We start from the raw sequence: 15,471 nt of genomic DNA on the forward strand, positions 1-15,471 counted from the left end.
CCTGTACTAGTCGGCCATCACGTCGTCATCTCACTCTGCTGGCTGCCGCCGCAAGCGGTCTAGGCGTTCGCGGCTCCAGCGATGGGTGAAACATGTGGTGTCTCGTCAGGCGTTCACCCCTCAAGTCGCGGTGATCAAGCCCGACGTATTTCCCTGCAGATCGGTCAACCTATCGACTGATTTTACAAATACCTTTTACGAGAGCGGGAGTTGTGACCCCGCGGCGGAGGTCCTCATGGTCGACTCCCATCGCGGTCCGCCTGGTTTTCGTTGCAGCGGTGATGGTGGTAGAAGCGATGGCCCGTCACTCGACCATGAAGAATATCAGCCTCAACCTCTCAGCTCGCAGCAGAGGGAGGAGCTGCATCACCGCAATGTGGAGGCTCTCCAGACCCCCATCATAGGGGAAACCGCCGAGGCCCAGGCCTTGGAGGTAGTGCGCCTGGCCACTCTGGCTGAGCACACTCGTCTGGAGAATCTCCAACATTCTCTCGACGAGCATGCTAGTCGACTGATCCCGAGTCCAGTCGACGTCCATGGCAATTGTTTCCATCGGAAACTCAGGTATTCCGCACATCGATTCTGAATCTTGCAACCCCTGCGCGTATTGCTGAGTCCATTCAGTCGTCCCGTTCGGAGGCTGGAAGAGGTTTGGAACAGATCAGAACGCTGCTTCGAGCAGCAGGAGACCAGAACTCCGTTGTGTCCCAGTCGCGGAAAAGAATCCACAGCAGATCAGTAAGAGCAGATACCGTTCAGTCGGCACGCAGTCCTAGGTCGCCTTTGCGGCATGGAGGTCGTGATCACCGCCAGGATCGGCACCTGGGAAGAGCTCATGGAGAATATGATCGTGAGTACACCCGCGACAACCACCGTCGAGCGCCTTCGCCCCTTCCGAGGGATGGATCATACGCGCCCCGGCGATATGATGACAGGCGTCCGTATGGGAATGACCGCAGAGTTCCAGTCGACCCAGAGAGCCCGGCTTTGACACAAGGTCCGTCCTTATGCAGGGTTTGGTCGACCGGAATAGAGCATACAAAGAAGGGCTGGATCGTGACAGACCCAGTGGAAGCAGAGTCCACGTTTCCGGCCAGAGTGTTTCAGAAGAGCCATCAAAGGCGCTAAGATTCCTCATAACTTCAGACTGGCGACTGGCGTCAGTAAGTTCACAGGAGAGTCGAAGCCCGATACTTGGCTTCAAGACTACCGAGTGGCTGTGCACATCGGTGGCGGCAGCGATAAGGTGGCCATGAAGTACCTTCCTCTGATGCTTGAAGGTTCTGCTAGAGCTTGGCTGAATCAGTTGGCCCCTGGGAGCATTGTGAGTTGGGAAGAGTTAGCCCGAGTGTTCACCAGAACGTTTGAGGGCACCTGCAAGAGACCTGCTGGTTTACCGGAGTTACAACATTGCATGCAGAAACCGAATGAAACCTTGAGAGACTATATCCAGAGATGGATCACTCTGCACCACACAGTGGAGTATGTGTCAGATCACCAAGTAGTCTATGCCTTCAAGGAAGGCGTTCGCTACAGAGAGCTCAATCTGAAGTTCGGTCGGACCGGAGATATGTCTTTGACTCGGATGATGGAAATTGCCACCAAGTACGCTAATGGAGAAGAGGAGGACCGACTCTGAAGCGGTAAGCACAAAACAGTCGCACACGACACCGGAGGAGGAAGTTCCGGTCGGAAGCAGAAGCGAAAGGCTAAGGCAGCAGGTCATGCTGAGGCAGCAGTGTTGAATCAAGGAAAATTCAAAGGGAAGCCCAAAGGGCCTTGGATCCCTAAGAAGGTGAAGGACCAGGAAGGAAATGATGTGATGGATTTGCTGTGTCATATTCACACCAAGAAGGATGAGGAGGGGAACCTGATTCTCCCCAAGCATACCACTCGACAATGTCGACTCCTAATCCAGAACTTCCGAGAGAGTAAACCCGGTGATAAGGACAAAGAGTTTGAGAAGGAAGAAGAAGATAAGGATGATGATGATGGTTACCCCAATGTCAATGCCACTTTGGTGATTTTTGCCGATATCGAGAGCAAAAGTCGACTGAAGGTCATCAACAGAGAGGTGAACATGGTTGCTCCGGCAACACCAAAATATTTGAAGTGGTCAAAAGACCCCATTACATTCGACCAGTCCGACCCGGCGCGTGTAGCCACCCCTGGGCGGCAAGCGCTAGTGGTCGACCCGGTCGTGGGAGGCACCCGACTGACCAAGGTTCTGATGGATGGTGGCAGTGGCCTGAATATTCTGTACGCTGAGGCCCTCAAAGGAATGGGCATTCTGATGTCCAAACTCAGTGAGAGAAACATGCGGTTCCATGGAATCATCCCAGGGAAGAAAGCCGAATCACTCGGCCAGATCACTCTTGACGTAGTTTTCGGCGATGCGAAGAATTTCCGCAAGGAGAAGTTAACATTTGAGGTTGTGGATTTCCAGAGTGCCTATCGTGCCATTCTGGGCAGACCTGCTTATGCTGGCTTTATGGATCGACCGTGTTATGTATATCTCAAGATGAAGATGCCTAGCCCCAGAGGCGTGATAACAGTTTCCGGTAACCGTCAAAGAGTAGAAGACTGTCTTCAGGACGGTGCAAAGATAGCAGATGAGCAGATGGCAGCAGTAGAGTTTCAAGAGTACCAGAGAACTACAGATCCGAGTGATTTGCTGCGTGCTAAGAGGCCTGCCTCAGAGTCCGCATTTCAGTCGGCCGGCAAGACCAAACCAGTCCATGTTCACCCGACCGACCCCAATGCTGCTCCGACCCATATCTCAACAACACTCGGCAGCAAATAGGAAGAAGCGCTCATCCAGTTCCTCCTTGAGAACTGGGACATCTTTGCATGGAAGCCATCGGACATGCCAGGTGTACCCAGGGAGCTGGCTGAGCACCGTTTGCGAGTCGACCCAAAAGTAAAACCCGTCAAGGAACATCTCCGTCGGCCCGCCACGAAGAAGAGAAAAGCCATTGACGAGGAGGTGGCTCGGCTCCTGGCTGCTGAGTTCATCCACGAGATATACCACTCCGAGTGTCTCGCCAATGTTGTTATGGTTCCCAAGAAAGACAAATCACTCCGAATGTGTATTCACTTCAAGCACATCAATCGGGCCTGCCCAAAAGATCATTTTCCTCTGCCTCGCATCGACCAGATAGTCGACTCAACTGCGGGATCTGAGCGACTGCCCTTCTTGGACGCTTATTCCGGGTACCATCAGATCCGACTGTATGGACCCGATGAGATGAATACGGCTTTCATCACCCCGTTCGGGTGTTTTTGCTATGTTACTATGCCCTTTGGCCTCAAGAATGCTGTGCCACATTCATGCGCATGATTCAGAAGTGCCTGCTCACTCAAATCAGTCGGAATGTGGAAGCATACATGGATGACATAGTGGTTAAGTCATGCAAGGGTTCTGACCTGCTGATTGACCTTGCTGAAACCTTTGCCAACCTGAGAAGGTATGATATCAAGCTCAATCCATCAAAATGCACTTTCGGAGTCCCAGGTGGAAAGTTACTCAGTTTTCTCGTTTCCGAACGAGGGATCGATGCAAATCCAGAGAAGATTAGCACAATCCTCCGGATGAAACACCCAGTGCGTGTGCATGACGTTCAGAAGCTTACTGGTTGTTTGGCTGCATTGAGCCGATTCATCTCACGCCTCGGTGAAAAGGCACTGCATCTTTACCGACTGATGAAGAAATCTGACAAGTTCGAGTGGAATGACGAAGTTGAAGCAGCATTTGAGGAGCTCAAAGCTCTGCTTTCCACCCAGACGGTGCTTGCTGCTCCGGTTAGCAAGGAGCCTCTACTGCTTTACATCGCAGCCATGGGACAAGTTGTTAGCACAGTGCTCACAATCGAGCGGGAAGAAGAAGGCAAGGCCTTCAAAGTTCAACGGCCCATGTATTACATTTCAGAAGTCTTAATCCCATCCAAGCAGAGATATCCTCACTATCAGAAGCTTGTTTATGGGATCTACCTGACCACGAAGAAGGTTGCACACCATTTCTCTGATCACTCAATTCCAGTCGTCAGTGACGCTCCATTGTCAGAGATTATGAATAACAGAGATACAACTGGTCGAGTGGCAAAGTGGGCTATTGAACTTCTTCCTTTAGATATCAAATTTAAGGCAAAGAAGGCCATAAAGTCTCACACAATTGCAGATTTCCTCGCAGAGTGGACAGAACAACAACAGCCGACTCAAATTCAGTTGGTACATTGGACCATGTTCTTTGATGGATCCAAGATGTTAAATGGCTCTGGTGCAGGAGTGGTCTTAATGTCCCCACAAGGAGACAAGCTCAACTATGTCCTCCAGATTCACTTTGATTCTTCGAACAATGAAGCTGAGTATGAGGCACTATTGTATGGGTTGCGTATGGCCATTTCACTAGGTGTCCAACGCTTGATGGTCTACGGCGACTCAGACTTAGTGGTTAACCAAGTAATGAAGGAATGGGACGTCAGGAGTCCTGCAATGACAGGTTATTGCAATGCAGTGAGAAAGCTAGAGAAGAAGTTTGAGAGGTTAGAGCTCCACCACATACCACGACTCAAGAATCAAACTGCTGATGATCTGGCGAAGATAGGTTCCACTCGGAAGCCTATCCCCAGCAATGTGTTCTTGGAGCATCTCCATACCCCGTCAGTACAAGAAGATCCCTTCAAGGAAGAGCCCCCGCAACCGATAAATTCAACCAACCCAACTGAGATCGAGGTTCCAGCCGTGGTCGACCTAATCATGGAAATCTTGGTGGTCACGCCCGATAGAATAGTACCGTACATCACGTACATTCTCAGAAAGGAGCTCCCAGAGGATGGAGATGAGGCTCGCCACATAGTATGTTGATCGAAAGCATTCACCATGATGAAAGGACAGCTTTACAGAGAAAGTGTCAAAGGAGTGGCTCAACGCTGCATCACCCCGGAAGAAGGCCAAATGATCCTAAACGATATCCACTCGGGGACCTGTGGTCACCATGCGTCCTCTCGGACCATCGTGGCCAAAGCATACCGAGCGAGATTCTATTGGCCTTGAGCAAATGAGATGGCGAAAGATATAGTTGACAAGTGCGCAGGTTGCCAGTTCTACTCCAACATGTCCCACAAGCCTGCATCTGCCCTGAAGACTATTCCACTCGCCTGGTTGTTTGCAGTCTGGGGATTGGATATGGTTGGGCCTTTCAAGACCAGCGCGAGTGGTTTCACCCATTTACTCGTAGCAGTCGACAAGTTCACCAAGTGGATCGAAGCCAAGCCCATCAAAAACCTTGGAGCAGGCACTGCCGTCAGCTTCATCAAGGAGATGATATTCAGATATGGAGTTCCTCACAGCATTATCATAGATAACGGCTCCAACTTTGATTCTGACGAGTTCAAAGTGTTCTATGCATCCCAAGGCACTCGGGTTAACTATGCGTCCGTCGCACACCCGCAGTCGAATGGACAGGCAGAAAGGGCGAATGGTTTGATCCTTCAAGGGTTAAAGCCTCGACTGATGCGCGACCTTAAGCATGCTGCTGGATCTTGGGTGACCGAATTGCCATCAGTCCTATGGGGGCTGAGAACAACGCCCAACCGGTCGACTGATCGAACCCCTTTCTTCCTGGTGTACGACGCTGAGGCTGTGCTTCCGAGTGACTTGCTGCACAATGCTCCCCGAGTGGAACTGTTCTCAAAAGCTGAAGCAGAGCAAGCACGCGAAGACGCAGTTGATCTCCTGGAGGAAGAGCGCGAGATGGCTTTGGTTCGGTCGACCATTTATCAGCAAGATCTGCGTTGATTTCACGCTCGCAACGTCAGAGGTCGAGCATTTCAGGAAGGAGACCTTGTGCTCCGAGTGGTTCAGAAATGACCTCACAAGCTCGCTCTGGCCTGGGAAGGTCCCTTCATCATCACCAAGGTTCTTCACAATGGAGAGTACCACATTTACAACGTAGCCAAGAAAATGGATGAGCCATGCGCATGGGACGTAGAGCTGCTTCGTCCTTTCTATACCTAAAATCACTCGACCCGATGAGTTGTAATAAAAGTACTTCAGTTTGTTTTCCAAAGACAAGATTTTTACACTATCTTAATGACTGGTTCCTCGTAATCACTTGTGTCCAAATCCCCCAGTGGGTGGCTTAGCCGTGAACCTGATTCGCCTAAGTTAAAAATACTCCGACTGGAGAGCAATCGTCCCACTCGGGGGCTTAGCTGCACCCTCGAAATTGCCTAAGTTAAAAACACTCCGAGTGGAGAGCAATCCTCCCACTCGGGGGCTTTGCTGCGACCCCGAAATCGCCTAAGTTAAAAACATTCTGAGTGGAGAGCAATCCTCCCACTCGGGGGCTTAGCTGCGACCCTGAAATCGCCTTAGTTAAAAACATTCCGAGTGGAGAGCAATCCTCCCATTCGGGGGCTTAGCTGCAACCCCGAAATTGCCTAAGTTAAAAACATTCCAAGTGGAGAGCAATCCTCCCACTCAGAGGCTTAGCTGCGACTCCGAAATCGTCTAAGTTAAAAACATTCTCAGTGGAGAGCAATCCTCCCACTCGGGGGGCTTAGCTGTGACCCCGAAATCGCCTAAGTTAAAAACATTCCGAGTGGAGAGAAATCCTTCCACTCGGGGGCTTAGCTGCGACCCCGAAATTGCCTAAGTTAAAATCATTCCGAGTGGAGAGCAATCCTCCCACTTGGAGGCTTAGCCGCAACCCCGAAATCCCTAAGTTAAAAAATATTCCGAGTGGAGAGCAATCCTCCCACTCGGGGACTTAGCTACGACCCCGAAATTTCCTAGGTCACAAATATCGTCTGAGCTACGCCACAAATACAATGTACATTCCATCCTTATCTGCAAGGACGACGAGGTGTTGATTGAACACCACGTCTGAGCTGTGTCACAAGTACAATGTATGCTCCATCCCTATCTGCAAGGACGACGAGGTGTCAATTGAACACCACGTCTGAGCTGCACCACAAATACAACATACGCTCCATCCCTATCCGCAAGAATGATGAGGTGTCGATTGAACATCGCATATGAGCTACGTCACAAGTACAATGTACCATCCCAATCCGCAAGGATGACGAGGTGTCGATTGGACACCGTTTCTGAGCTCCGTCACAAGTACAATGTACATTTCACTCGACAAAAGGTGAGAAGATCAAGTTCACTCAGAATCGAAAGACAGTCAGAAACAGTTCGAAACCAGAACAAAAGCCATGATATTCAAAGAAATTCAAGTTCAGATAAATCCCGCAAAAGTTAGGGACCGCGGCAGACAGTACTCAGGCATCAAGCCTGAAAGAGTTTAACGGTTACATAATCACTCGGCATTCCAAGGCAAATAAAGGTGGGGCATAATGTTTTGATCACTCATCAGGAGAAGGACTTGCTGGATAGCAGAAACTGTCAAGGTCAATGATGTCTACAATGCAAGTGGCGGCGTCAAGGAAAGTGTCCATGAAGGACTGGAAACTGTGCTTTTTAGTGTTCGCAACCTTGAGTTCCGCCAGCTTGTCTTCTCTGACATCCTTGCAGTGCACCCGAACCAATGACAGGGCGATGTTAGCGCCACAACGAGTAGATGATTTCTTACATTCTTGCACTCGGTCAGGTATTTGATTCAGTCGAGCCATCAGAGACTCGAGATCCTGTGAAAGTTCTGCCTGAGGCTACAGTTCAGCATAAACCCGAGTCATCGCCGCCTTCAGTCGGGCAAGATAATCAACAACGATGTCCATGCGTGACTCCAACCATAGCACATTCATTGCAACGTCATCTTTGACAGGACAATTTATGGGGTCGAGACCCGTCTCGACCCGCCCAATTTCTGTTTCAAAGTTTTGACAAAGTTCTGCACAATCAGAAAAAACTGTGAGTCGACAGTTTGACTAGACATGTCAATCGACGTCAACAAATCAGTCGAACAAGAACACCTTCAAGCTTCAAGACCAGCTTTGTAGCAAGCTGTCCTAGATAAGACTCTAGCTCGCCCTTCTTGGCCTTGAGGCTTCCAACTTCGTCGGTCAAGCTGTCCTTGTCTTTCTTCAATTGCTCGACCTCCCGATTGGCCTCAGAGACGGCGGTCTTCAATCTTCCAACTTGCCGACTGAAGCCAACTTCTTGTCTGCAAGCGTTGTTTTTTCTCGCGCCTCCTTCTGGGCCGCAGCAAGGTCCTGATCGTTCTTCCCCAGAGCCTGCTTCATTTTCTCTAAAGAAATAACATTCTTCAGACGAGCTTGAAGTTGACGGTTTTCACTATGCAATTTTGTTCGAGTGAAACCACTCGGTTCAAACAGACTAAAAAATGGGGAAGAGCGAGTCACAAGGTGGACAGTCGATGATTGGTTACCTCCCATGATAGCTGCTTCGTCCTGAGCATTCTTGAGGTTCTTCTTAGCCAGTTCCAGATCTAGGTTGAGGCTGATTTGCTTACTCGGTGCAGAAAGTTGAGCCCTAAGATCACAAGACCTCTACAGTCAGCAAATAAGATGTGTCAGTCGACAGAAACAAAAGTCAATCACAGTGAAAGTTGTTCTAAGACTACCGCTGAATCAACCATTCAACAGTAGTCTCGGGGACTACACCCAGTGGGTGCACCTAGCGTGCCCCCACTGGTTCGGTTTTACACTTGGCATGGTCTGCCCAGCATGAGTAAAAAAAAGAGATTCTTAGACCCCAGCCGACTACCAGCAGTCGACCGTAGTCTCAGGGACTACACCTAGTGGGTGCACTCTGCGTGCCCCCACTGGTTCGGAAAAACAATCGACTCAACCTAGTCGAATCAAGTGGAAGAACTATACAGCTCTAAGACAGAAACACCCCAGTGGATGATTGGATGTGAAACACAGACCCATGATAGATGCACATAATAGGTCCAAAATGCTCATCCAAGAGCACCATATGGGAAACGAGGCAAGAATAGCGACTATCATTTTTCAAAGAGACCATTCGGGAATCAACTAACCTTGATGTTGGTTTGCAGAGCGGTGCTGGCATCATAAGCTACCTGACTGGGCTCATGCACCACCTTCATCTGCTCCATCACGAGATTTACCTGGAGAAGGGCCTCCCTGGCGGCACTCGGTGAGTCGTCTGGAGTCTGATATGGAGTGAAGAGTGATGAGGGCAATGTAGTCAGAGCAGCCACAGGGTCAGATGCATGGAGTTGTACTAGAGCGGCAGAGGTCTGAGCAGTCGACCCTGATGGACGGTCAGTCGACAATGGATTGGCAAAGGTAACATTGGTCCGAGCCAGATCTCTGGATCGCTGGACCACTGTCTCAAGCACCGTTGCCGACTGAGGGACTTGACCCTCAGGTGCTTTCCTGCTTGACGCCCTTCCTCTCCTCCTCCTCCTCTCTCAGAGGCACTTCTTCTTCATCATCCGGAAGCTCAATGACGTCCCGTAGAGCTGCAGCAAAAAGTAACCTCAGAAATTAAATCGGCCAACAATTCAATCGGCAGAATAGATTCAAGTCGAATGGAACATACTAGCTTTGGTGGTGGCCGCGTCATCGGTTTCCTCGTCACCTGGGTCCTTGTCAACGTCCATGTCAGTCGTGGCGGAGGCTGGGCTAGAAAAGTTTACAATCCATTTGGTCAGAACAGAAGTATCAGTCGGTGGAAAAAAACGCAGAAAGAAAGAACACTCACCCAGAGGCAACAAGAACATCCATCTTGATCTTGGGCAAAGTCTTCCGAGTCTTTGAGGGGACGACCTTAGGCTGCTTGGCGACCTTCTTCGTCGGCTTTGGAGTCGAAGTCCAAGTGCACTTTTGTGCTTGAGTGCTTGTAGCCACCGTCTTGCCACACCTGCCCCATGGATCATGGAGTAGCTTGGATCGACGTTCCGTACGAGGTGGTCAGTCGACTATCTCGTCGTCATCCGACTCATCGCTTTCCTCCTCGTCCTCGTCTTCTGGAGATTGCGAATCACCGCTTTCCTCCGTGCTGTTCTCTCCCTCCTGGTCTTGCTCCAGAGCTTGCTCACCATTGGGCATCGAGTACATCTTAGTGTAAACCTACAAGACAAGAAGTCGAGTAAATATCAGTCGGATTCGAAGACAGTCGCAAAACGTATCAAAGTACAGTCGATAGCAGAGACCAAACCTTATCTGGCTGCTTGCTGCCGCTGAATGGGTTGACTCTCCTGGCTCCCCTAGGGTTGTCCTTGTTTCCTCTAATACCCTTCAGCCATAGGGCCACTGTCTTGGCCGAAACCTCCTCTGGATGAACCCGAGCGGTGTCATTGGCTCCAGAGTACATCCACACCGAGTGATCACGAGCCTGGAGTGGCTGGATGCGTCGACTGAGAAACACCTCCAACAAGTCCATGCCGGTGACACCTTGATTGATCAATTGGACCACTCTCTCAACCAACATTTTTGTTTCCACCCTCTCCGCAGCGGTCACTTTCAGTGAAGAAGGTTGTTGGGCGCGATCTAAAGAAAAAGGGGGAAGTCCAGTCGATTGACCTGGAGTTGCAATGTCCTGGCAGTAGAACCAGGTCGACTGCTAGCCCCTGACCGTCTCAGGAAGTGTCATGGAAGGGAAAGAACTCCTTTTCCTCTTATGGCTACCCAAACCCCCACACATTTGGATAACGTGTGTTCTCTCGTCACTCGTATTCGCTTTCTTCACCGACTGGGAGCGAATTGTGAAGATGTGCTTGAAAAGACCCCAGTGCGGTCGACAACCCAGGAAGTTTTCGCACATGGACACAAACGCAACAAGGTACGTGATGGTGTTGGGAGAGAAGTGATGGAGTTGGGCTCCGAAAAAGTTCAAGAAACCCCGAAACAAACGGGTGCGGGGGAAGGGAGAAACCGCGGTCGACGTGGGTGGCGAGCAAAACACACTCACCCGATCGCGACTGAGGTTCCGTCTCCCCCTCCGGCAGCCTCACAGCCCTGTTGGCGATCAGTCCAGACTCGGCCAGCTCCTCCAAATCTTCCAGTCGGAGCAAGGATCGGATCCACTCACCCTGGATCCAACACGGCGGCAGCACGACCGCGATGACGACCCCTGATTCGTCTTCTTGCCTTTCGCCGCCCCCGTCGCCTTCTTCGCGCATTCCAGCGTCGCCATCTTGTCCTTCACCATGGTGGTGGGGTGGCGGCGACAAGAGCGGAGGAGCCAGATGCGGTGGAGAAGCAGAGGAGAAAGAAGGAGAATGGCATGCACAGTGCAGACGCCTCGGCCCCGTCGCCTTTTAAGGACCCACTTCCGAGTGGCTGACGCGTGGGCCCAAGTGATCCTGTCAAATCCCGCAACAGTCGCGCGCTGAGTACATGGAGATCGGGGCGCTCTTGTCTATCCATCCCGCTTACCATGACACGCTCCGCCTCATGCATTTCCCTGAAATTTCAAATCCCGTGAAATCCGGGATATGCCATAACCAATCGCGCCAAAGATTTCGCGTCAAAAATAACATTCGGCGAGTGATAGTATAAATCAACTCGGCAACTTTCTGAATCGATCAAGGTGACTGAAACGAAGCTGAAGTTCCAACACGGGCTTCCAGTTCAAGATAGATACATGTGGAGCTCAATAGTCGAAGCAAGACTAACTTCAACTTCTTTTCACTCGGACCTTCATCCATTCGGGGGCTAATGATGATGATATAGACCTAGGGTAAGGTCATAGGCCTGACATATATGCCCTACCCAAGGTCACTACCCTAGAAGCAAAGAAGCTCAAGAGACAACAAGGAGTGCCCAATGAAGGTGTTGACTGCAATCCACTCGACGCATCAGTCACTCGGGTACCCCTCCTTCCCGATGTCACTCGACCAGTCAACCACTCGACCATACAAGAAACCACTCGACTAACTAAAGACCAGGAGTCACTCAGAACTGCAACGGTCAGGCGTTCACTCCATAGTCTTTAAGATCATTAAAAGCACTTTATGACTGGCGTTATCAGTAACGCCCCATCTTTATGTACATTGAACTCTTGGTAACGGGGGATGGCCGAGGTCATGGCGCACTCTATATAAGCCACCCCCTCCTTTGGCACAAGGGTTCGCACCCCCTGTAACACACACTCTCATAATCTAGTCGACCGCCTTAGGGCACCGAGACGTAGGGCTTTTACCTCCTCCGAGAGGGACCTGAACTCGTAAACACTTGCGTACAATCTCACCGTAGCTAGGACCTTGCCTCCTCATTCGTACCCCCTATACTTACTGTCAGACTTAGAGCCACGACATGTGTAACACCACTACATAGAGGGGGAGAGAGTTGGTGTTGACGGTAGTAAGATTGTTAATGTAGATCGCCGTCACGATCCTAGCCCCGGTGGCACCGGCGCTACCGGGAAAGAGGGGAGAGAGCCCCCTCCTTCTTCTATTTCGTGTTCCCCAGATATGTCCCTTCACGGTTTCTTAAATTCTCAGAGATCCGTAACTCCGATTGCGCTGAAATGTTTACATGATTTTTTCCATAAATTACCTTTCTTGCGCAAGAAGAAGGGATCCAAGCAATGTTCGAGGAGGGCACAAGACACCAGGGCACGCTTGGGGCCTGTGGCGCGCCCTGGTGGGTTGTGGGCTCTATGGGCCCCCGTTTGCGTTGATTCCACCTCCTAAAAATCACATATATTCCAAAATAATTCTCTGTTAATTTTTATCACGTTTGGACTTCGTTTGATATGGATTTTCTGTGATACAAAAAACATGCAAAAAGCAGGAACTGACACTGGGCACTGGATCAATAGGTTAGTCCAATAAATCATATAAAAAGTTGCCAAAAGTGTGTAAAAGTTGTATAATATTGGCATGAAACAATCAAAAATTATAGATACGACGAACATGTATCAAGATTGCCCTCCCAAAGATGGGAGAGTTGTTGGTGATGACGATGACGATGATTTCCCCTCCGGTTGGGAAGTTGGGCAGAGCGCAAAAGTGCTCCTGCCCAAGTTCCGCCTCGAGACGGCAGCACTTCATCCCGAAAGTCCCCTCCTGATTTTTTTTCTGGGTCAAAATGACCTATATACCAGAAGATGGGCACCATAGGTGGGCCGAGGAGGGCACAACCCACCAGGGCGCGCTTGGGGGCCCTAGCGCGCCCAGGTGGGTTGTGCCCACTTGGTGGGCCCCTCTAGTAGTTATTGGCTCCAGTAATTTTTAGATATTCCATAAAAATTCTCCATGGAGTTTCAGCTTATTTGGAGATGTGCAGAATAGGCTACTCTAAAGTGCCTTTTTTAGGTCCAGAATTCCAGCTCGCGGTATTCTCCCTCTTTATGTAAACCTTGCATATTATGAGAGAAAAGGTATTACAAATACTCCAAAAAGCATTATCATTCATAAAAACATTATAAATAACAGTAGGAAATAATCCTATTCAAGAATTCATCCGATTAACCAGTTAACTTGCCGTTTAATCCCTACTCGTAGGGTCACCGAATAGCCGATTAAATGATTAATGGCCCAAGTAATTGATTCAATGGCCGATTAACTTGCCGATTAGCCTATTAATCCCCTACTCGTCAGCTAACCGAGCAGCTACCGGTTAACGATTTCCTCAACAATAATCATGATGCAAAATGGATGCATCACCCTCCCCCTCGGTGTATGGGCCGGCCCATTTGGGGTTTATCCCCACCGGTTTTGGGAAGGTTCCACAACCTTCCTTGAATCGGATTTTTGTTTTTTTCTCTACCGGCTTTTATCCTTTTCTTTTTTGTTTTTCTTTCCTATTTTTTCTTTTTTATCTTTCCCTTTTTATTTCATTTTCATTTATTTTTATTTTTCATTTTTAAGAGCATCTTTCAAATTTTAGAATTTCGTTAGAACATGAACATTTTCCGAATTCGTGACATTTTTTTTGAAATCATCAACATTTTCTAAAAATCCGTGAACATTTTTTAAAATCAAGAACATTTTCAAATTCACAATCTTTTTTACAAATTTGTGAACATTTTTTGAAACTCATGAATTTTTTCAATTAACAAACATTTTTTAAAATTTTGGAAACAATTTTTTAAATTCAAAATCAGTTTCTCGTTTGACGAACATTTGTTTAAAATATATGAACATTTCTTGAATCAGCGAACATTTTTTGAACTGGTGAAGTTTTTCTTTAGATTTGGGAAAAAATTAAAATTCGCTTGAACAGTTTAAAAAAATCGTGAAATTTTGTTCAAATTCGGGAATTTTGTTTTAATACACGAATATTTTTACAAAATCATGATTTTTTCGAGTGATCGAACCATTTTCAAAATCATGTACATTTTTTTCGTCCACAACCATTTTACGATTTCTTTAACATTTTTTGAAAATCTTGAACTTTTTTCTGGAATTCGCAATTGTTTTGTGATTTCTTGAACATTTTTTCCAAAATTCTTTTTTATTTAGATATATGGAACTTTTTTAAAACCGTAAATTATTAAGAAATAGAAAAACGGAAAATAAAAAAGCTAAGAAATGAAATAAAAAAGGAGTCGTCCTGCCCCACCCATGGGCCGACCAAAATGGGCGTGTTGGGGGAGCGAGGGGTGCACACTCTGTCTCCCAAACGCGCCGCGCCCTGTGTATAGGAGGTACCGAGTTGGACTCCACCTCCCCTAGGGCCGACACAAGGGGAGGGGAACCCTTCCCCAAGTTGGCCACCCCATCCCCTCTCCCCTACACCTATATATGCTTGAGGTTTTGACCCCTTTGAGACATAAGTTCCTCCACTAGTTCTCTCTTGTTCTAGTTCTTGTCTTGTTTGATCTAGATTGTATCTAGTTCTAGTTTTTTCTAGTTCCGCATAATAGAGAAGCCCTGTGAGGTTCTCTTCTCCCTCCTCTAGTTATCAGGCGAAGTCTAGCGCTGGAAAACGAAGTGCTGCTGGATCATGAAGCCCGAATGTGTGCAGTCCCTAGAGAGGTTATGCTTTCGGTCTTATGTTCGAGGGATCGTCGTAGACGGTTTGAGGGACTTCAAGTTTGACCTACACCAACTCTTTCTTCTACTACAACTCAATGTATTTATAATTTTTTATTGTTCCATACTATTATGGTATCAATCTTGGATGTTTTATATAACTTTTTGTGGTATTTTATATCATTTTTTAGTCTATTAACCCAGTGCCAAGTGCCAGTTGCTATTTTTTTGCTTTGTTTTGTTTTTCCAGGAAATCAGTACCAAATGGAGTCTAAACACTATGAAGCTTTTTGATGATTTTTTTCGACAAAAGAGAACTTAGAAGTTTTAGGAGGAGACCAGACGAGAAGCAAGGAGACGGCAAGGCAATAGATTGAATCTCCTGCTCCAAGTAGAATTTTCAAGCGTTCCATATACGAACCTCTTCAAATAGGGCTTATTGTTATTGATTCGATGATCCCTATAGGGCACGGTCAGCGGGAGTTCATTATTGGGGACAAAAATACTAGCAAAACAGTAGTAGCCACATACACAATTCTCAAGAAAAAAAGGGAAATATGTAAGAAGAACGAAAGCAAGCCTTCATGAAAGAA

The sequence above is a fragment of the Triticum dicoccoides genome, chromosome 7B (genome assembly GCF_002162155.2).
Source record: "Triticum dicoccoides isolate Atlit2015 ecotype Zavitan chromosome 7B, WEW_v2.0, whole genome shotgun sequence".
NCBI classification, from domain to species: Eukaryota; Viridiplantae; Streptophyta; class Magnoliopsida; order Poales; family Poaceae; genus Triticum; species Triticum dicoccoides.